A 25,109-nucleotide genomic window follows, 5' to 3' on the forward strand; every position below is an offset into this window, starting at 1 on the left:
ACGCAGCAGGTAGATCCGCTCACCATCGTCCGAGAATGGGAAAAATCGTGTGCAGCCGCACAGGTAAGTGTCTCCACCCTTCCTTCCATCAAATCGCATGAATCTAACTTTGAAATTGTTTGCAAAGCGTAAAATTGAATGGTTGAGCGGCCGTATGGCCAGTCGACTGGCCACGTCGGCTAGTTAAAGTGTAATTGGATGTTTGGGTGGCTGCCACGACAAAGAGAATGAACGGCATGCACGTGGGAACACTCTCGTCAGAAGCATGAGTTTAACAGGAAAGGCGGCGGCAAATCTGTGGGAATGAATGCAGCAGCAAGTGAATACGCAGGCGGAGGATGGATGATGTCGCCCAACGGTCCGGCGGGGACAGCTCATCCCCTGCGCCACGGATTGCGCCGATTCAAAATCCAATCGGTTAAATCATGCGCATGCATTTATCATCCAACACTTCAACTCGGATAGCTATTCTGATCTCCTCTGCACTTTGATATGTCGAGTTGTTGGCTACCAGAACGCTGGTCAAGCGCACCGCGAGCGCGGCCAACTACAGTCCTCCCCGAGAATTGCGCGCGGCTTCTACAGGAACGCAGTTCTACAGGAACGCAGTTCTACAGGAGCGCAGTTCTACAGGAACGCAGTCTACAGGAACGTAGTCATCTACAGGAAAGCGGGTGCCTCGCGAAAAAGGTGGCCAATTAAGGAGGTAACCCTGAACTCTTATTGTAACTGGTTATTAGAAGTGGCAAGACCATCGTCCACGGTCAAGTTATAAAGATATTGGTGGAATTGTTGTTTGTTGTGCCGTTGCTACCATTCTACAGGATGTTGGTATAAGTAGTCTGTGTTGAAATTTTGTATGTGCATGCTCTGTCTTCATAGACCAAATCCCTTTTGCATCTGCCACCTTTCGTTAAAACGACCGTGTTCATCATGCCGGGTGGGTTTATAAGACGAGAGCCCACAGATTCAACTAAACTAAGGAGAAACCCGACAGTGGTAGAGCTCTTCACCAGAGCACAATGGATGCCTTTTTGTGATAAGCTGCAGGGCTACGATGATGAAGTAGCCGAGGAATTCTTACAGGCTTTGAAGCCTAAATCCCAGACACTGGCCACAGTAAACTTCAGAGGTCTAAGCCTCAAACTCACCCCAGAACATATCAGTCGGATCACAGAACTTCCTATGGGTCTGCCGTGGGATAAAGAGGAGAGAAAGCTGAGTCAGCAGGCAAAGAAGGAATTCTTTCCACCTGAGGAAGAATTCTCGGAGGATAAAAATGGGGTGAGAAGAACGAGTCTATCACCACCTTGGAATGAAGTCAGTTTGCAAATCATGAAATATATTACTTGTGAAGGCCGGTTCAGCATCGTGTATGCATATCACTTTCGGCTACTCACTGAGTTGAGGCACCGAATTGACCTTCCTGTAGAGCAAAAACTGAGCATCCCTTATTATCTCCTGCAGTCCCTAATGGAGTGTGCTACAAATCTAAGAGAGAGCATACCTGATCAGATAGCCCACCATGGGTTAATAAAGCTGCTGGTGGAAGATGCATTGCACTCATATAAGGTCCCCCTCTCATGGGAATCCTTCCGCAATTTGACCAAAGATGGGGATATTAAAATGTTGATCGAAGAAACGGGTTCCTCTAGAAGTGAGGAACACGAAGCAGTGGCCGAAGAACAAAGGAAGAAGCATGAGGAAAAGAAGGACCAAGGAAAAGGTGGCACACCTATCCTGTCAGCAAGGGAAAAGAGGATGAAGAGCAGAATGGACAAAGTAGAGGTGGCCCACGTCAGCCCAAGTACCTCAACAGCCCCTGCACCCAAAGCAAAAAGCAAAACTCAAGCAGGCAAGCAATCGGAAGTGGAGACACCTGTTTCTACAGGAAAGCAAAAACAGGCTTCTACAGGAAGCCCGAAAACACAAACTCAGGCTTCTACAGGAAGCCCAAAAATCATTGAAAAACAGGCTTCTACAGGAAGCCCGAAAACAAAGACAAAGGCTTCTACAGGAAGCCCGAAGATCAGTGAGGAGCAGGCTTCTACAGGAAGCCCAAAAGCAAAGACCAAGGCTTCTACAGGAAGTCCACAAACCATTAAGACACAGGCTTCTACAGGAAGCCCAGAATTGCAGAAACAGGCTTCTACAAGAAGCCCAAAATTGCAAAAACAGGCTTCTACAGGAAGCCCCAAAAAGGTAAAACCCAAAGAGAAGAAGGTGGATATTCTGGCACGGGAAGCAGTAGCGGTATTAGCTGGCCTCAGCACGCCACCTAAGCAAAAAGACAAGAGGAAGAGGGAGACCCCTCTGTACTTTAAAGCTCGGAGAAGCGTTAGGATAAAAACGGGCAAGCCACCACCTCAATCCAGCAACCCGATTGTCATCGAAGATACACCTGCTTCTCCCAAGGAAAAATCACCCTCCAGGATCACAGTTACCTACGAGAAGGGGAGTCCAAAGAAGAATACATGGCAAGAGAAGTTAGAACAAACTCAGCTACAGGAAGCTGAAAATGTTCTACAGGATACTCTGGCCCGGCTACAGGAAACAGAAAAGAGGGAAGGAGAAGGGCCCTCATCACCAAGGGAGGATGAGGCAGAACCGCCTGAAGAAACAGCAAGAGAACATATACCAGAACCTAGCCCTTCGCCCAATATGAATTCATATTACACCTTTTTAGAGGCGGGCAAAATCATACCACAAAAATTTACTGTACCTCTATTTTTTGAACTAGAGAAAGAAAGAGTCCGTTCCCACACATGGATGCAAATCGCCAAATCAAAGGGGGTGGCGGACATAGGCCCTCTACAGGATCAACTCAGGGAGGTCAGGAGTGAATTCACCATGGCTAAACATGTGGCTAGTTGCCAGCAAGCACTTCTACAGGGAGAAAATCAGAAGTTACGGTTGCAGCTACAAGAACTAAAGGCAGGGGCAGGAACATCCTCCAAGGACATCACAAATGAACAAGAAGGAAAAAAGGAGCTGACCACCAGTCTTGAAGAGCCAATGACACTTCTACAGGAGGCAGAACAGCAGACAAGAATTGAAGTGCAAGCCTTAAAGGAATAGCTGCAACAAAAGGAAGCACAATTGGCCTGCATGGCCAGTTGGGCCATGGAAGCAATTCAGTGTAGAATGCCCGCAAAATCCTATGGATTGTTTTTAAAGGATCAATGGCTTCAGTTCCAAATAAACACCTTGGCCCAAAGAGGTATTGCACACATCCAAAACCCACAACAATTTTCTGAATTATGCACTACTAGTTCGGCAGAAGACAAAGCCAAATTGGCAGAGTTTTACCTCCACAACTTGGCTTTGCCTAATGAAGTCTCATGGGATCCCAACATTGCCTTGGGTGATATGCAATTGATGGCCCTCGCCTCATGGTTAAACCATGAAGATCAAAGAGTAGCTGAAGCAAAATTGGTCATGAACCAAGAAATGAGCAAACCACTGTTCATTAGGCCGGAACTATAGGACCCGGTGGCACTCATCTCAACCCACCAACAGTTGGCTACGGATCCCACAGCTTCCTTGAGGTTTATGGACCAACAAGCCCAGGCCATAGCTCACTTTGAAGACATGGAAAGGTTGTTGGGAGAAAGTGCTGCCCAGGCTTGTGCACGCAGATGGAATACCATGGCCCACAGCTTGAAAATCCGAGAGTACCATACCCCCATCCGGATGAGAGAAGCTTTGGCAAGGGTTGACCTTTACAAGAAGTCCATGCAAAGCCTCCAGGCCAGCTGGATTGGCCTTAAACTCAGCCCACCACTATTGCTAGGATTGACTAAAGGAAATACAAAGGAAAATGACAGTCAACAATGGGAAGAGGTAAACAGAAAAGCAGGGTTTCACATCTACAGAGAGGACCCTACCACAGAGCCTTGGGATGCAAGAGAAGCAGTGAAAGCAATGAAAGATGAGGACTTGGACTAAGTTGCTCAAGGATGAGCAAATAGTTTAGCTGGGGGGTGATGATGAGCCCCAATTTTTGGTATAATTTGGGCTCATTTGGCCTACTTGCTTTGCTCAAACCATTCACTTTTTACTGCTTATGCATGCATTTCTTAGTTTATTCGTGTTGTTTGTAGGAAGAAGGGTAGACATTTTATCTACGTGACTAATGCATGATGCTTTCAGGTTTTTGGCATTAAAAGGGAGAAAAAGACAACGAAAAAGGAGACAAGGAGACAATGAGGTGGCACTGCTGGTTTTTAGGAGAGGATGTCCACGGTCTTGGGGACCTTCCTCGTGATTCCCACCAAGAACTCTGAGCTCCAATCCATCTCCCCACCGAGCTTAGAAGCAGCCAGCTGTTCTACAGGAACATCAGTTATAACTGTTCTACAGGAATAGTAGTTATGACTGTCCTACAGGATCAGCAGTTAAACTTTAGTTGGACAGCCGAGCTCCTAAAATCATGGACATCTGTTGGATGATCGTTTTTGCATAAATACTGAGGCCGTAGCCTTGCAGAGAAGCTTTTTGAACCTTGGCATTACTCTTGTAATTGGAAATTATGAGCTAGAGCTCAGTCTTTGTTCCTTTTTTTAAGCCAATTTGGCATGACATCAGATTATGAATAAAGAAGGCAGATTTTGATCTAGTTTTGAGTTTTCTCAAGGAGCTATAGCTCTCAGGTTAGGGCCCAACCTGAGAGCAATAGATCTCCTTAGTGTTGTAATGTGTTTGCATTTCGTTCCAGCACTTTGAGTTTGTTTATTTTCACCGTCGCTTCCAAGTTTGTACGAACTACCGGGTTGATAAAATTAAGAGACAGGAAGCCCCAGGAGTTGTAGCATTATTGCTACAATACTGGAGCTCACCACAGATGTCGACGTCTCTCCAAAAATACATTGGTTTTGTTGATGGTGCTTGTCGTAATACACGAAACATTTCTTCCGCAGCTTGGGTTATCTATTCGCCCTCTGATGAGTTGGTATCTATGCATGGGGTAAGCCTCGATCAAACAACGAACAACATTGCAGAGTATAGTGCAGTGATTGAGTTATTATCTGAATCCATCTCATTTGGGATTCAGAGTTTGATAGTGAGGTTAGATTCTGAACTCGTTGTATTACAACTTAATAGAGTATATGCCATTAGAAATCCTGTGTTATTGAGATTATTTTTGAGAGTTCATCTCTTGGAACGTGAATTTGACTATATTGAATATCAGCATATTCCAAGATATTTAAATACATTAGTAGATGCAATTGCTTCTCGAATGTTAAGTAGACATTTGCAATAATCATACAAGTAAATTTAAAAACATTCCATAACATGTTTTACAAGATAAGTCGATAATAGTGATATAGTATAACATAGAAGTGTGTCAAATATACATCGTCTTCGATCATAGGTTGAAAAATACCTTATGATCGACAAAAATGATAGTACAAAAAGAAAAAAATGTCATATGAGTCTACAACTGGCGATCATCCCATCATTAGTGATGATCACGATAAGAAACCACTGTACGGGCCACCCTACAAAGGAACCTCCTGAAAGGTCCTAGGACCCCAATCACATAGCACTGTAGCCTAAGAGGAATGTCATCTATGCTGGTCTCCGGAATTTCTGTTGTCAAACGCTCTAGATGACTCTCCAATTCGGCCAAGGTCTCTGTAGATTCGTCCTGTGGAGCTGGTGCTGCTGCAGCTGGCTATTTCCTTCATAGGGCCGGAGAGTGGCTGGTCGTCGTGGACCTACATCTGCATTTGAAACTTTTATTGTCAATTTTGGGACGAAATAAAAACAAAAAAATTAAATTAGGAAATTTTGAAAATGATTTTACCTGAGTCATCCCATTGCTCCCCTGGTGGAAGAGCCATGTCTGGGTCACCACGATAATCTAACCCAGCATAAGGAAAATCTTGAATGGCAAATACTTGGTTCTCCAACCAATGAAAATACTCAGGAGTAAATCGAATGACTTTTGTTCCCTCCTCAGGATGACGGGCCATAACTGCAACCCAACGCATCATTTTGGGCTCTCGGGGAAGTCTGGATCTAATGGTAAGATGTTGTGGGACCAACATTGGGACCCTCTCTAGACCAAAGCTCACAACTAAAGCACCATATCCAAAGGTCTTCAGTTTTCCGTTCTTTGCTCTAGTTAGTTGGCCTTTCATATTAGCCAACACAGCCTCGCACCAGTTGAAGATGGTGCCTCGAAAGTAGTCTACTGCCATCCGCATTTGGGATCCAATGGCCACATGTAGTGCTATGCTTCCGCAGAGCCTGGTAATAGTAAACACAATCACTTTGAGCTTAGGACGGGATATGGTTTTGATATCTATCCCTTTGTCTCTAGTTTAGTCGTTACAGAACTCTAGCCGGAGGCTATCGACAGACTGGCCACCTGGCCTAGTCCCGAATAGAGTCATATGTTCACCTCTCTTAGGCAAACCAGTCAGAAAGTAAATGTATTCCTGCTCCATTTCGAGCTGGTGGCCACCAATAAAGAAACACTAGTCCTGTATATTCCACCTGTCTACCAGCCACTGCAAAAAGTCCACCTCGGCCCTCATGCCAAGTATGGCCCAGAATTTGTATAAACCGCATGCCTTCAATGCATCAATCGAAGGTTGATGATTAATCGCGGTAAGATCCACATCCTCCTGCTCCTGTTCCCACCAATCAAGCATGATTTATACCCTACATTAAATAAAAGGCGGATTAGAATATCTAAAATCAAAGTTTTTGGGTGGAATTTGAAAAAATTAGGTTTAAAAACCTTTGCTGCGGGGACCGCACCCTCTCTATTAGAGACAGTGCGTAGGTCCACACTCTACCTTCACATCAGGTGCGGACCCTTGACTCTCTTCCTTTTACGAAAAAATTTGGGGTCCGCAGGTTTCCTATGCTATGCCTGCGGACCCATGTGCACGAGTTTTTAACCTAGAAATTTCCTAAAAAACAAAATAAAGCCCTAAAAACAATTTTCAAACGGATGAAATGAAAGAGTATGATGATGTGGATTACCTAGAGGAGACGACATTCGATTCCAACAGACGGATTTTCCGCAATCTTCACGGGAAGTTTCTGACCAAAAGCTCTCTTTTCTCACTCTGAAGTCAAACGGTAAAAACGAATTTACAAAAGCCCTTTTTATAAGATTTTTTGAATAAATGAGTTTTAAATTTGTTTATTTTTCACTTTAAAGAGGTAACTTTTGAAGCATGTTTATCTATTTTAAACAGGTACGAGTCATGTTTGAGTTTTTGTGCAGGATAACAGATTTTTCAGGCAAAATTGGTCATTTTCAACAAAAAACATTAGAGTCACCTTTAAGCTCTTTTCTGACTCCTAAAACATGAAAAGATTGCTGAGTTTTTCTTTTTAAGCTCGTTAAAACGGAACTAAAAAGATGGTCCACTTACACCGCTTTTCTGACCGTAAAAAACATGAAAAGATTGCCGGATTTTTGTCGTTTCAAATTCGATATTGGTTATAAAATGACGTGTCATTAATCACTTTTTTACTTTTTCGGATTAGAGGCACTAATTATGAAAAGTACTCCTTGGTCGTAATGATCAAGCGGTTCTCTCAAGTATTATTTTATACGTTTTCGGGCTTGGGAGACACAAATTTACGAAAAAGGACAACCATGGAGTTTTCTGAAGTTTTTTCAGACTCTCTAAAATTGAAAAACGTCGAGTTTCTCCTATACTGGACTTGTTAAAATTTAAAAGGACCTGTTCAATTAAAAACAAGAATGGACCACTCCTTCTTAGGGTTTGAATTTAAACTAAGTTGGACTCATCCGAAGGATGAGCTTATAATCAAGCAAATGTTATCATCCTCAAGCTTGTTAAAAATAAAGAGGTACTTGCCAGAAATGGTGGGGGAAAAGAGAGAAAGATGAGCCTGTTTGTCATACTTTGTAACCACTCTTCAACACGACATTTTTTATTCACCTGGCTTGGGAAATCCTTTGCCTAACAGTTAATCAAACCATATTGAAAGTCTTCAGCTGGTTTCTGGGTATTAAATTTGGGTCAATTGTCACCAAACCATCTGATGTGTCGTTATGTGTTCAAGAGGTCAGTGCAAATAAACCATTCATCTGAAAAATATCTATCATCCATCTTGACCATCCCTGAGTTAGTCCTTGCAACTATATTTCTTCAAACTTGATCTATGATTTCGTGTTGTGGGCTTTCCTACGATGGATTGCTTTCTATTGACTTCAGCTCATTATCTAGAAAGATGATCTAGAAATCATCAGTACCTTGGGATCTGCATGCCTCAATGGCAGGTTTCTCACCTTCGACGATAGGTTGCATCATTAACCTTCGATCAATGGATTCCGTGACATGTTCGACATCAACACATCTATTCACATCTCATGGATTGTACTGAGTACTTTGAGAGCCATTGACATTACTGGTGGTTTCTCTCACACTTGTTAACAGTTTACATCATTGACTGGTAATCAAGTGGTTTCTACCATGTTCGACTTCGACACATTCATTCACATGGATAGAATCGTACTATTTCGGAAAGTAGAAATCAAGACCCTGGATCTAGCTTCCACCATCCAGGCTGCAAGGAATTTTGTATTCATTATATAGTAGACTATTCATAAGCAGATGGTTGTGTCCATACTGTGTCTACATGCGTCTATACTTGTGATGTATTACAAGATCATTCCTATATCAGAGCAGTAGTTAGTTTTCTAGTCAGTTTTGATATGAGTATGGGAATGCCTACCTCAGCGATGATATGATCTCATATATATATTTTGTATTGAATGTTTTTACAGGTTCCAACCGAGCCCTCCACAAGATGATCCTCGAAATGATAAAGTACTTCACTCTTCTTAGATGATAAATGAAATCCTCATCTCCTACACACTTCGCACTTTAGGGGGCAATCTATTACACAAAATATTGTCACCATGACTATTTGCAGTTAGTATGGGTCTATCATCATTTAGACTATCCTCCTTAGCAAGTCTAAAACCTCAACTCTTCATGTAAAGCTTTAAAAATGAGAGAAATACTTTGAAAATCAATAAAGCTCTGGTTTCGCACTTTCTCTTACTGTTGCCTGTGGTCCCACACCCCTTGTTCATGTTACCTGTGGACCTGCCCACTCTGTCTCTAAAGGAGTGGGTGCGGACCCTTGTGAAAGTCAAAAAGACGCAAGTTTATTCTTAAAAACTCACTTTGGGTTAATTCTGGATGATTCTAGAAGGAATCTTGACGTGGATAGTTCGCTCCTAGGTGGTTCATGCATCCCAAAAGTAAAGGAGCTAATCCCTTGATGAGAGGAGCTTATCCATTTGAAGGAGGGCTTTATCCCTTTGAAGGTGGACCTAGTAACTTCCCTCCATTGCACTATAAATTAAGGCATTGGGCTGGTTGCTAGGGAGGTTAGAAGCTGAACATTTTTTAGGGTAAATGTTGTTGGAATTGAGACTTCCTAGTTAAGCTTGAGAGGAGAGATTACATACCTTTTGGCTTCATTGGGAAGAGAGTGAAACTTGTCAAAGTAGAGGAGATTCTTGCTGGACCCTGGGAGGAGCTTGTACAACATCAAGGCACCAAGGTTGTAAAGTTCTTCTTTGATTAAATTTAATACAATCATATTCATTTTTCTCAACAAATTGTCTTATGTGATTTGTTTCATGAATTCCTTGATCATCATGATAAATATGCTTTATTATATTGGCTTTGCAGGTGATATTTAATGTGTGTGCTTGTTTGTGTTTGCAAATTCTTTACAAGGGAGCTCATTTGGATCAACGGAGCATGGCTTCCACAAACTTGCACTGGACCCAAGGTAGGCCTAAAACACTTGTTTGCCTTTATCTATAAATTGCATATTTAGAGAAAGATAGAATTTGTTTGGTTTGCTTGTCGCTAGATATCATTAGATACTAGGGAGGTCGGTCTTGTCCACAAGAATGACTTATCCGGCCAAAACACCTTGATCTTCATGAGGTCTACCATCAGCCCTTGTCTGCAAACCATGTGCCCCAATAGGTTCCCAAAAGGAACGAGAAACAGAAACTTCTTGAGGTTGAGCACGATTTCATATCTTCGATAGGTATCCAGCATCAAGCGCAAGCTCACAACATGGTGCTTAACCAACCCAAATATAGTCCAATCATCAAAATAGACCTCCAAGAGCTTATAAATATATTCCTTAAATGTTGTAACAACCACACGCGAAAAGATGGCCAGTGCATTCTTCAATCCAAATGGCATTACAGTATATTGAAAGCAACCCCACTCAGTCGTGAAGGTTGTCTTGCTCCTATCCTCCGGCGCGATTTTGATCTAGTGGTACCCTAAGAATCCATCAGTGAAAGAATATGCTTCCTGACCACCTACATTGTCCAACACTTCATCCGTGAACAGATTTGGGAATGGATCATGCACACAAGCGTCATTCAATTTTCTGAGATCCATGCATATTCTTATCTCATCCTTCTAATTCTTCTCTTGCAGCACCATTGGGCTTACCCAATAGGATTCTTCCACAGGCTTAATGATTCCTGCTGCGAGCGTTTTGTCTACTTCTACGCAGACCTTCTCCTTGTATTTCGGATTTAAGCAGTAAGGACTCTGCTTAACTAGCTTCACGTCAGGCTTTAACGTGATATTCATTACTCCTAAATCTCTGATTATTCCTTTCAAATCCGTAAACTTGGTCGGGAATAAGTCTTGATACTCACGGAGTAATTTAGCAACCTTATCCATCGTCGTGTTGTCCTAGTAGTCTCTTATCTTCGCGAATTTGGGTTCTGCCTCCGTACCACTGTTCACCTTCTTAGTTTTCACTGGCGCAATTATATCAGGGTTCTCAATCTATGGTCCTTGAACCTCACAGTGGCCTTTTATTTCTGGAATGTTAATATTGTAGGTTTTAAGCCTGTACAAAAATTACCTGCATACGAATTCTTAAACAAAGAAAATAAACAATGCGAGAGCATAACCCATAAAACACATATGCACAGAGATTTTTCCCTGGATCCCAAAACCGGGACTACCAGCTTGATTTTTCATTATTTTCTTTTCAATGTTACAATACATATTTGTACATGCCAAAGCATCCAATACCATGGACCAAAAACCATCGCGTCCAAAAAACATGTGCGAAAATCATGCACAAAACCATAGGTGAGTCCGCCCAACCTAACATATGGTCTAAAACCAAAATTTTCCGGGGCGCTGCCCCGGACCCCATAAAGTGGGGTTACGGGTGCCCTTCACCTGCTTAGTTTTCACTGGTGCAATTATATCAGGGTTCTTAATCTATGGTCCTTAAACCTCGCGGTGGCCTTTTATTTCTGGAATGTTAATATTTTGCGGATCCTCATCCTCCTCTTCAGCAATTACATTATAACATTTCAATGCGTGACTTAGCTGAGTAGCCCATTTAGGTTGAATCAGGTCTAAAGGCTCCTATGGTATCCTAAAGATGGCTGCTTTTACCTCTTGTAGCACTTCATTAATACTGTCCCACCCATCCTCAAAATTGAAGGTCATCATGAATCCTTCACGCAGGATATCCCATTCACCTATCCCATGGTGGAGCTCTGTTTCTATATACCAGTTCATTGGTATAACATCTAGGGTATGACAGAACAGGTGCACCCACTCAGGTTTTGGCTTTTCTCCATAGGCCTGTGTCCACTTGGCAAGATGCGTGCGCGGGTCATCTTTCCCATCATACTTGTCTGCCAGTTGCATCTTAGGCTTCCCATATCGTACTCGCATCATTCTACTACATTCGTGCCAATCATCAAAGCTACCTTTTTGCATACCCCACCATCTCACGCGCATAGCACACAGTGCCCAATCCAAGGCCTAGAAGCGTTGCTTTTCCAGCACCTCCCTTTCAGATGAATCCAAGAAGGTATCTATCTCATTTAGACCATCATAAGTAGGTATATTTTTTGCTTCTGTCGACACGCAGTGTAACGACCTGGTCATCCTGTAGCAATTTAGCTTAGTTACTTTGTTTAACCGATTCTACCATCTTTCTACTTCCTCATCAGAATCGGAAGTGGAGGAGCTCTCGCACTCCCATGTAAGTCATCCATCTGTGGTGGGATTCACCAAGTCTTGGTCTCACGTTGTTATCTTGTAGATGCAATCCAGATCATTATCACTTTCATAGTCACGGACTGGTTCCATATAGCACGATCCTTCAACAGGGTCTAGGGGTATAATTACGTGCAGTGACTTTTTCTCAAAGCTAATTTTTCACTTCTTCAGATTGATTACCCCATTCATATCAGTGGCCTAGTCAATTCCTAGGAGAGTGGGGTAGGGATTTCCGTCATCAACAATCTCTATCACTTTGAAATCTGTCAGCGTGCTCGCTCCCTCAATATCCATAGTTATTCCCTGTAATCGCCCCATGGGTATTATTTTCTGTTGATTCACCATCCTTAGCTGAATTGGATACCATTGCAGTGTGGGTCTCCCCATTCATTCCCTTGTCTGTTTCGATAGAACATTCACATCTGATCCAAAATCTAGAATGACTTGATCCATCTCATATTCTTCGATCTGTGTGGTGAGTCTCATTTCACACCCTGTCCTTGTCTTATGCTTTCCGATCTTCCAGACTATGCATGGTTCTCCTAGAGCAGTCCCAACACATCTATTGATGAGCTCTTGTAACCCTTTTACAACCTTACTGTCACACAGTAACTTCATACAGGTTTCCAGGAAAGTTGTGAGCATGGATGGGTCCATCTTCGGCTCTAGTTTATCTTTGCTTCCTGAAGTGGAGGCATCAGCAAAGCTCTTCTTAGCTTCCATGAAGATTTACTGAGCACACTCCAAATCAAAGACAACCTCTTTCGTCAGGGATTTGTGAACCCAAGTACTGTCTTCTAGTTGTTTCCCTTTGTCATCTCACATTGCGATTCCACTTCGAAGCACAATGTTTATGTTCAGATCTTCCTCACATAGCTCGGACCTCAGCATCTGTAGGTTCTAAGTTGGGGGAGGCAGTAGCACTCCTTTGTCACGTATCCTAGCTATCAATGTAGGACAATCTTCCATATCATGATCAAGCAACGTGCAATATTTGCACAACAGGCATGTTGGATTCATGCAATCACGAGCATAGTGTCCCGACCCTCTGCAATTGTCGCAAATCAACTATTCGCGACCCCTACCAGCTCCTCCTATGCCTCGGCCTCGTTCGTGCCCCTGAAATCTTGTCCGCATCATTCCTTCATTTTGTTCAAGGGGCCATGTTTCAGCCTAAACCCTATTGGTGGGAGTTCTGTCCATTATCAATTCATAGCTTCTGCAAGTACGATCATCATGTCCCATCGACCTACAAAAGTTGCAAAACAACTGTTGCAAAGTTTGCATATACTTCTGTAACAAGTGACAATTGTCCGTGGCATGTTTTCCAGCTATTTGGTAGATCGCACACCACAAAGCAGGCATCGCGCTAGGTCCTGCTTGAGCTTCCGGCCTTAAATGCATTAGTCCTCCTCCTACGAGGTAATTTGTAAAGACTAGGCAGTGGTATTTGTCATGACACTGACTCTTGAATTTTACGCACCACACTTCTTCGCGCACTTCTGGTCAAACTGTCCTATCCTGTTTCAAACTCTGCATCTCAAGGCACAGATTCTTCAGCTACGCGTGGATCTGTTGAACTCCCAGGTTAGGATCTTGCATCGGGGTCTCATGTAGTCTCATGGCAATCTCCAGGGCCTCTGCTTGAGTCATTATCTTTTGTTGTGACAACGCACTCCATAAGTGTGGTAGTAGCGAAGCTACAAACTATTCGCGATGTTGTCCATCTGTTAGATTTATGTTTGCTTCATGAATCGTGCATTTTAGCCTCTAATCTAGCTCCCAAGGCATCTCACCTGGTAGCATCATTATTTCTTTGAATCCAATAATCGATTGTGCTTCAGATTTAGGCTTGCTAAATTCCCTAGTCAGTGCTACTTCGATGTCCACTACTTTCGCATTCAGGTTATCATTGGAGTACTTAATATACCAGGTTAGTGCACGATCCTGCAGGGCGCTAACCAATGTTTCTTTATTTTTATGATCATCGGTAACACCTTGCGCTTCCCATACAACCTTCACTACGAACCAAACCTGGTCCAGATCCTCATTTCCCAAGCCTTTGAACAAAGGCAACTTCACTGTGTTCTCCATACTGAATCGCATTGGCGGTGGTGGTACAGGCAAAGATGGAGGTGATGGCGGTGAAGCTGGTGGTGGTGTGGGTGGACGGGGATTCATAGGATTCTTTGTCTTATCATATGAATAACACTTCACGTAGAGACCTTCGTGAGTTCTTCCTTGTCCCCTAGCGGAGGTGAAATCAAGGGGTTATTTTCTGGACCCTTATTTCCTTCGTTCCTATAAACCTTTCCACTTTGCGTATCCCTGAACATCAAGTTAACTGCATCACCTGCTTTTCGCACAACAACATTTTAATCCAAGTATTCAAATATTTTATGTACTTCCCTCATGGTACTTTGAGAAAGCGTTGCTCTGCCTCACTATAGCTGACTGAAGTGTAAACCGCGAGCTCAGTGAAAAAATCCTCATATAATGCGATCGAGCCAATGATTAACGACGTGCGCGATCTTATCCTCCGATGCTTCCAACCTTCGCATTAGCTCTGAGGTCCACACAATAAGACCATCAAGTTTCCACCTTTCTTGGCTATCTGCTAGCTTCACGATCCACTTGTATAGCTCAGTAGGGAAGGATGAAAAAAAAAATCGTGGATCTCTGTATATAGGTAGTTGTCTAGCCACTCTTTTTTTGACAATCGCAGGTTTCTGTTCTCCTCCATCGCGAACTTGCGAATTCTTTTGTCCAACCAGCCTTCAATTTTTTTCTTAGTTGGATTCCAGTGATACGACATCACACATCACTATGAAGATTCTGGTCTCTGCAACAAAACCTTTTGTTAGATTATGGGGCCCTGACTTAGGTTCAAAGTTATTTAGCCAAACAAATCCCTGCACTACTGGCTCTTTCGGCATCAGCCCACAGAGCACGGATTGAAGTCTCACTCGAAGCATTATGGGGGGATGCTGGAACCAAGTTTCCGCACCCTTGAGATGGTTGTGATGTCAGTTTATTCCAACTAGACCTTGCCTTCGTGCAGGTCACTTCATGCTCTATTCTAACCTTCAGTACCTTTCCGATCTGTTACCATTGACTTTCGCACAGCCCTAACCAGGGGCTGAGATGCTTTCGTGCCACTAGGGTAGCGAACTGTGATGTTTCCCAAATTACGCCAAGTATCTTACTTATCTTATTAACAGATCTTAATTATCTTCGCGTAAACAAATATTCTAACTTGCATTCACTTAACCAATACAATTATACACATTCACGCATCATATAAGAATTAGAAGTGAAATTCATACCCAATATAACAGATGCCTAAAATAGGAAATAAAGATGCAGAATTGATAGAAACTTCTCTTTATTAATACTTCCAGATGATTACAGACTTGACTCACCATGTGCACTCAGCTGCAGGGGTCCACGCACTTAGCTGCAGGGGTCTGCGAACTCAGCTGCGGACTACTAGGTCTCTACGCACTTAACTACAAAGCCTCTTCCTACACTACGACCCAAAACTAGAAATTACGCTTCAATGCTATCTTTCATACATCTTCCTTATTCCATCTTCGATTGATTGTTTTAACTACTTAGAACTTCGCTCTATAGATATTCTCTAGCCAAGATTACATTATCAATATAAGGGTGGACAACCCTATGACTTTTTAACAACTACGCACTCCACGCCCACAGAATGCGGAGTCTTTACATTGAAATTACAAAATTGGACCAAAATCTGGGCTCTAGGCCCCAAAAATTTCCCTTGGGGGATCTTGCGCCCAACAATGGATGAGCTTATGACTCAGCGCCCAAATTATATCCCACCACGCAAGGGCACAACTAAGGTGCCTAAGGTCCTGGACAATGCCAAATTTATGGTTTCTACACTACAAGTGCCCAAAATGGTGGTCTTTGACGGTGCACTATTGGGACGCATTCCGATGCTCAAGCTGGAGGATTGTGATTTGGGAGATCATGAGAAGTTCCCTCAACTTGCGTCAGCGAAATACCTATCAAAAATATATTATGGGGAAACCAGGGTTATGCTATTGGAACCTATGAAATGGGTCGTGGGTGTTGAGAAAGCGGACCTCCTAAACATGCTATGGGTGTCGCACTTCAGTTGCACCATCATTAACATTGTATGTGTTGGCCACCTACTCACTTTGGTGCATGATGAGTGTCACTAGCTGGGAGAACCCATCCCAATTATAGATATGTTCATCCGTCAAATCACCTTGCTACCTTATTAAGATGTGGATCCAACAAAAGCATTTGGAGGGAAAATGAAGGAGAAGCAACTCGCAGATTATATGAAGAGCGAGTTTGGGCTGATTAAAAATTCGCATAGATATTCCATCCACTCCATTACAGACCTCGCGGTGCAGATCATCGCGCAAATATTGGCATGCAAGATCATATGAAAGGGCCACACGGACGAGGTTTCGGTGCTTGTGATTTCTTTAACTACGCAATATTCCAAAGGAGTCTAGTAAAACTGGCCTTAGTAAATGTGCAAAGAGTTCTTCAAGAACTATTGGGAGGCCCAAGATGAGGGAAAAACATTTCATTCTGCCTGGTTAATGTTATTGATTGCATTAGTAGCATAGAGGATGCTGGAGGACTGCAATTTCATCCCCAAGAATCTAACCTCCCGGAGGTAGTGAAGTTCGCTTCATTCTAGGCAACGAAGGACCCTACACGGGTCACAGAGGCCAAGATGTTCTAGGTGCTGGTGGAGATGGATTTCCGCACAGTGATTAGACAAAGGTTGAGGTTATAACCTACCTTATATGATCAGTATGATTCGTATGCTGACTTTAAAGCTGACTTTCATAATGTGTATGTTTGCATCAGAATGGATCCAAAGAATATCTAGCAGAAGTTTCCTTATCTTGTTGGCTAGGCAGATATCACAAAGATTGAAGGTAAATGGTCAAGAGGGTGGCTTTACCCATCAGATATAGGTGCAAGAATAAGAAAGTTGGCAGAAGGTACCACTGTGCATATTTCAACAATAGAGAAACAAAAGGAAGCCTAGCAGACTGCAACTTGGGAGAAAGTTGCGCAGTGGAAAGGGGCTACAACTAAGGAAGTTGCTGCCAAGGCAGCTAATAACAAAGAGAGAGCAGCCGAGGAAACCACAATTGAGGTTTTTGAGTCTGAGTCTCAACACATGCAAGACCAAGAAGGGTCAGATTCAGAAGAGGGTGGGGGCGCGAAACAGGAAACCCCCTTTGTGGTTATGAAAAGAACAAGGTAGACAACCTTATGGACGGAGAAGAAACATAAGTCAGATAGATTCACCCATGTGGATCAATTAGTCCTCACTGAAGGGGAATTGGAAGAAATTAATGACAAGGTCTAGGACACTACAATAGAATTATGGACCCAATTTGAGTAGTAGTACTAGTAGGCACTAGGAAATGTGTAGAAGGATCTGCGCAATCTACATACCCAGACAGGTTGACTACAAGCGAGCGTAGGCCAAGTGAGTGGGATTAAGGTGAGCCTACATCAAGTGAGCGTGGAAATGTTGGACACGGATCAAACTTTGGATATATGGGTGATTTAGTTTCCAGATGGAGCCCTATGCGCAAAGACAGATGTGGCCAATGCCCAGCTCTTGTAGATCAAGAATCTGGGCCTTAAACTCATGGCACTCCCTATCCAAACCCTACATGAGTTGCACAAAGGAGTATCAGATGAGCTGAGGGTCAAGGAGAAGCACATGCTGCAAGTGATTGATGAAGTAAAAAACAAACAACCAACAGATCTTCGAAGAAAAGGCATAGGCATTGAAGGAGAAGGAAGAAATTTCTACGCACAACTAGCACTTAGAAGCGGTGATTACGCAGTTGTGTAATGAGTTGCTTGAACCTAACATTACAGCTGGTGTAGTGTTGATAGAAAAGATCCAGAAGCTGGCCGCGATGTTCAAAGAATCCAAAGATGAAATCAGTCGAGTCTGGTTTGAATTACAGCTACAGATTTCAGAGCTGCAATTAAATTTGTCGTCAACAACTCTGCCAGAGGTCCGAGAGCAACGCAGAGCTACTATAAAGGAAGGAATGGCCACATTAGAAGCAACAACCTAGGAATGCATAGAGTTGTTTGAGCAGGCCATGGAGCTATGGACTTCACTATAGGAGGACCCCACTCTACATAATATTGACGCAAACCTGAGAGAAAAAGAAACACAGTTTGATGAAATTAGATCAATTGTGTGAATGTTAGCACTAGTGCAGCGGTTCGCAAAACTACAAGAAGCGAAGCAGCTCCAGAGTGATATTGAAGAGCTGCACCAAAAAGATGCCATTCTCAGAGCAAGAACGTAGCCTTGGATAGAGGATGCCATCTAGCTAACTATGTCAATGCAAAGCAAGCTTAAGGGTATGCAATAGACTAAAGGACCATGTGCCTCGCAATGGAAGGCCCTAGTACAAAGAAATTAGTCGAGGAAGTGCAGCAGGAAGCTATGTAGGCAACAACTGATGTACAGGTTCTGAAGTTGGAGTTCCATGAACTCCAAGTGAAAATTGAAGCGCCAATTGAGTGACTCGGGGACAAGTCACCAAATTTTGTTGGGGGCCTATTGGGATGGGGTCCCTATGGCTAAATTTTATATTTCCTTCTCTGTAAAAATGTAAAGTCTCCGCAATTTGTGGAAGCGGAGCACGAAGATAGTAAGAGTCAAAGGAGCTTTAGTCCCTTACGTTTTTAGGTGTTAAGAAGGTTTTGAGACCTGGCCATGGTCCGTGGATCATGGTATTGTAAAAGGGAAGGCTATAAATAGAAGAGTCATAATGAGTCTAGGGGATCAAAAAAGATAGAAAATAATTGTTTGGGTAAGAAAGCTACGACAGGAACACTAATACAAAATGACTAATTAGTTACTAAAAAAACAACTAAAATTTGCATATAAACGACCATTTTTTAGTCAGTGACCAATAGTAGCTAATTTACAGTATCTTATAACGTGACCAACTTTTAGTCATTTTTAGCTTAGTCATTAATTGGTTTCCTCAATTTTACTCTCTGGTAGTATATTTAGTCATAAATATGGTCATTAATTTTTCATTGGTTTAGTCATTAATTGTCACAATTAATGACCAAATATATAAAAAAATATATTACTATATGGATCCTTGAAAAAACCAATTAATGACCAAAGAAATATGACCAAAACGTTGGTCGTGTTATAAGATACTATAAATTAGCTACTAATAGTAATATATATGCAAATTTTAGTAATCATTTAAAACCAATTAATGACCAAATAAATATGACTAAAGTTTAGTCGTGTTATAAGATGTTGTAAATTAGCTACTAATAGTCATATATATGCAAAATTTAGTCATCATTTAATAATAAAATATTTATCATTCATAGTAGTCATTTATCTTTTTTTGGTATTTTCATATTCATTATATAAATAACTAATTTAGTAGTTTCTATTCATTTCATTTAATTTCATTCATAATCATTATAAACAACTAATTTAGTCATATATTCATTTTATTTGTGTTCATCATTAATTAATATAAACTACTAATCTAGTAGTTTTAGATTGATTTCATGTGTTTATTATTAATCACCATAAATTAATTAGTATGATTTTGTGACTAAAGTTTAAGAAAATGTCATACAATGTGTATGTTTATCTAATATGATAAAACAAAGGTACATATGTTAATTACAAGACTAAATAATATCAAGTGCAAATTAAAATAATTTCAACCATATAAATTTTATTATATAAAATATCAAGTATTACAATATGAGTTTCCAACTTAATATGGGTTGGGCTACAATTTACACATGAAATATTGTTTCATCATTTCAAAACATTATCACTGTGTTGCCAAAGTATTGCAAGTGAATTCACCAACTCTGAAAGCTTGACCATCAGTCTCTATGACTGTGTTTTATGAAAGATATTGGCTCTAAGGGTATCACTAGACAAATTCTCTTCTCTCTCTCATTTTTCGTTTGTCGCTCCAGTGTTACTGTTCTCCTCTTTCTTCAATTGCTGCTTCTGACCATCAATATTGAGTTCCTCTCCAGAAAATGAAAGAAGATACAATGGAGAGTATAAGACATGAAAGACAATGAATACTTGAGTATAAAATAAAGTAGACTATAAAAGATTTATATGGCATATACCTCAACATTCAATAGTGGTCACTAAGTGGCTATATGACCTGTATAAACAAAGAAAATAAAATGTCACCATAGAAAATGGAATTGGAGGGGGATTCATCATGCATGCTAGGATTTTTTTTGTGCATACATCATATTGCTCACTTCTAATTGTATCAAAAACAAAGATTATGCACAATGACATGTAGTGACATTTGGTACCAATTCTTTACAGTGGAATAATTTATCATTGCTCCCTCGGTGCAATACAGATCCACTACTGTGGCATGGAGATGATTGGTGTCATAAAATGGTACATTTCATCCTTCAATAACTCCTCACATAACTCCTCTCACCTACAAAAATAAGAGTCCTCTCAAATGCCTGGTCTCCATCTCATTCATCCTTAAATAAGTGGATATTTCCATGGGTGACAAAGTGTGCTTGGAGATTTAATAGAAGGAGCTATCACTAAAAAAATAAAAATACAATGCGGCATAATAGTTATCAGCAGGAGCAACAACCATGCCAAGCTACTTCCTAACTAGATAAAGATACTCCTGAATTACCTCTTATAAAAAACAAAAGATAACCTCAACTAACTATAAATTCTACCTATGCATGGAAGCAATGAAAACACTCTCGCAAACAACATCAACCACAACGTTGGTCAATCTCTTCTTCTAGTCAAGGGCATGCCCAACTTTTGAAAAGTATCAAGCAAGTTAGGGGCCACCTCATCCAGGTTCCTCTTCTTCTTCTACTATCTATGTTTAGGTTCAGAATAATACCAAAGTTCTTCGAAATTGATGGGTGGGTAAAAGTTATTAGACCATTGAGTTCTTCCATTTTTAATCATTGTCTATAAGAACTGAATCTAAATTGCAAAAGTCGTTCAAGTTCCTTATTTTTAGCTGAAATTAACCTAACATTTGGATATTTGTAAGGTTTAATGGATCTAAGTATATTCTACTTAAAATATAGTAACATGGTTTAAAAATGTAGGCATTGAGATCATAATCTAAGGATGAAACAAAAAAGATTTTATGTTCATGATTACAAGAAATTTTAATTTCATGTAACAAAGTTTGAGGAAGGTCTAGAATTTGCATCTTACCAAAAAAAATTCTTGCATCACTTGAGCCCTTTTAATTTCGCCATGGTAGAGTCCATTACACAAACAATCAACCACTAAAAAGAATTGAAAAGAAAAAAATAAAATTTCATGCATTCTAACCCTAGAAAAGTTAGGGGGGATCGAACTGCTATGTACAATAAGGACATGAAAAATGCTTCCTTGTCCATTACTTTTTAATGAATTGTTGGCCGCAATCAACATCTGCATTATCATAATCATTAAACCCTTTGTACAATAAGGACATGAAAAATGCTTACTTGTGCATTGTCTTTTGATGAATTGTTGGCAGCAATCAAGATCTACATCATAATCGATCTGCATCATAATCATTAAACTCTCCACTCTAGATAAAATTTATGAATTGATCATATAAACCCTCAAAATTATTTACCCATAAGAACAAAAATCCCTTTTAGTAAAAAGGAAGAAAAAGGTCCAAATTCATACCCATGTACAAATTACCAAAATATCTTAATCATTAAACCCTCAATTCTAATAAAATTTATGCTTTGATCATATAAACCCTTGAAATTATTTACCCATAAGAACAAAAATCCTCTTTAGTAAAAAGGAATAACAGAGTCCAAATTCATACCGGTGTACAAATTACCAAAATACCCACACCCAATGATCTTGCCCTTATCAAAATCATTAAACCCTCAACTCTAGATAAAATTTATGCTTTTATCATATAAACCCTCGAAATTATTTATCCATACAAACAAAAATACTCTTTAGTAAAAAGGAAGAACAGAGTCCAAATTCATACCCATGTACAAATTACCAAAATATCATAATCATTAAATCTTCAACTCTAGATATAATTTATTCTTTGATCATATAAACCCTCGAAATTATTTACCCATAAGAACAAAAATCCTTTTTACTAAAAAGGAAGAACAAAGTCTAATCATTAAACCTTCAACTCTAGATAAAACTTATGCTTTGATCATATAAACCATCGAAATTATTTACCCATAAGAACATAATTCCTCTTTAGTAAACAGGAAGAACATAGTCCAAATTCATACCCATGTACAAATTACCAAAATATCCACCCCCAATGACCTTGCCCTTATCAAAATCATTAAACCCTCAACTCTAGATAAAATATTTGCTTTGATCATATAAACCCTCAAAATTATTTACCCACAAAAACAAAAATCCTCTTTAGTAAAAAGGAAGAACAGAGTCCAAATTGATACCATGTAAAAATTACCAAAATATCCACGCCCAGTGACCTTGCCCTTCCTCCATCTAATAGTTGATGCTCTCCTAAGGTGTTTCCCATGCAAACTCCATCTGGGGTTCGAATCCCATGAAATCCATAGATCACATTGATAATCGCTCCATCTTCCTTCATCTAATAGTTGATGTTCTCCTAAGTTGTTTCCCATGCAAACTCCATCTGGGGTTCGAATCCCATGAAATCCATAGATCACGTTGATGGTCTTCCTTCTTCTGGAATTTCCACATAGATATAGACAAGGCAGAGAAAAATATAGTGCTACAATGTGATGTTGTAATCTGTGAATATTTTATTTGAACCGAATGCTAAACTGGAAATGAAAAAGAAAAGAAATATTTATAATAGAAAAAATAAAAGAAATATTTATAATATAAAATAAAATATATAAATTGCAATTGGGTTAAATGATTTATTTTTAATAAGAATTTGTTATTTTTTGCAACAATATGACAAGATTCTTAACCGTGGATACTCACCCCCACATTAAGGTAGATATGCTATAATACCATGGGTCAATACCATGGATTATCAATACCACATGCTCAAAAAACATAAATTATTTCACAATCAAATATTTTATAATACCATGGATTATCAATACCACATGCCAGAAAAACATAAATTATTTCACAATCAAATATTTTATAATAATATGACAAGATTGTTAACCATGGATATTCACCCTCACTTTACCATGGATATTAACTTCTAAATCTACTTGTTACAATACCATGGGCCAATGCCATGGCATATCAATACCGCATGTAAAAAAACCATAACTTATTTCATAGTAAAAATATTTTATTTTAATTTAAATTTACAACATTTTTTAATTGAATCTAAAAGGGAAAATGTTTCAATTTGAGATATATCTAAACCCTCTATCCTCGAGACTACTAAAAATATTATCATAGAAATTAAATTAAGGTTTTAATAAAATTAAGCTAAGATGGGTCTATGCTTCTTCTTTATATATATATATATATATATAGATAAGCAAATTGACTAATTATAATAGATTAAATATAGTGCATGTTTTTTATAAGTTTTTCATTATTTTATATTCTTTGACATGATTGATCCAAAATATAGGTTTAATATTTTACAACCAATACCATGGCTTATCAATACTACAAGTCCAAAAACCATAACTTATTTTAGAACTAAAATATTTTACAACAATATGACAAGATTCTAAACCGTGGATATTCACCCCACATTATGGTAGATGTTATTAACTTGTAAAAAATAGCCTTTGTTACAATACCATGGATTATCAATACCAAATTCTCAAAAAAAAAAAATCACAATCAAAACATTTTATAACAATACCACATGCCCAAACAAAATAAATTATTTCACAATCAAATGTTTTATAACAATATGACAAGATTGTTAACCATGGATATCCACCCCCACATTACGGTAGATATTATTAACTTGTAAAAACTAGCCTTTGTTACAATACCATGGGTCAATACCATGGATTATCAATACCACATGCCCAAAAAACATAAGTTATTTCACAATTAAATATTTTATAACAATATGCCAAGATTGTTAACCATGGATATTCACCTTCACTTTACCATGGATATTAACTTGTAAATGTGCTTTTTTACAATACCATGGGACAATACCATGGCTTATCAATACCACATGCCAAAAAACCATAACTTATTTCAAAGCAAAAATATTTTATTTTAATTTAATTTTACAACATTTTTTTAATTGAATCTAAAAGTGAAAATGTTACAATTTTGAGATATATCTAAACCCTCTATCCTCACCAGTACTAAAAATATTCCCATAGAAATTAAAATAAGGTTTTAATAAAATTAAGCTAAAAATATATATATAAAGAACCGGCATAGATCCATCTTAGCTTAATTTTATTAAAACCTTATTTTAATTTCTATGGGAATATTTTTAGTACTGGTATATATATATATATATATATAACCGACATCGATCCATCATAGATAAGGATGTAAGGGATGAGAGAAGTTTTTCATTATTTTATTTTCTTTGACATGATTGATCCAAAATATAAGTAATACATTTTACAACCAATTAAGTTTTTCTAATTTAGATAATTTCTTAAACGCAATGCAATGTGATCAAATTTAAGAGAGAGTTGGAGAGAGTGAGTGAGACAGTGAAAACGTTGGAGGATAGAGAGAGAGAAAGAGAGAGTGATGGGGGGAGAGAGAGTGAGGTGGGAGAGAGGGAGCGAGAGGAAGGAAGAGAGAGGAGGGAGAGAGAGAGAGATGGAGTTGGAGTGGGAGAGAGAGGGAGGAAAGAACAAAGACATAGAGAGATAGAGGTGGAGAGAGAGAGAGGAGTGAGAAGGGAGAGATGGAGAGAGAGTGACGGAGAGAGGAGAGGAGGGAAGAGAAAGAAGAGGAGAGGATAGAGATAGGGAAAGAAGGGGAAGGGAGAGAGATGGAGACATAAAGATGGATAAGGACAAGGAGGG

Source organism: Pinus tabuliformis, chromosome 5_2 (genome assembly GCF_031772625.1).
Source record: "Pinus tabuliformis cultivar Carrire ecotype Pingquan chromosome 5_2, CPIR1, whole genome shotgun sequence".
Lineage (NCBI taxonomy): Eukaryota > Viridiplantae > Streptophyta > Pinopsida > Pinales > Pinaceae > Pinus > Pinus tabuliformis.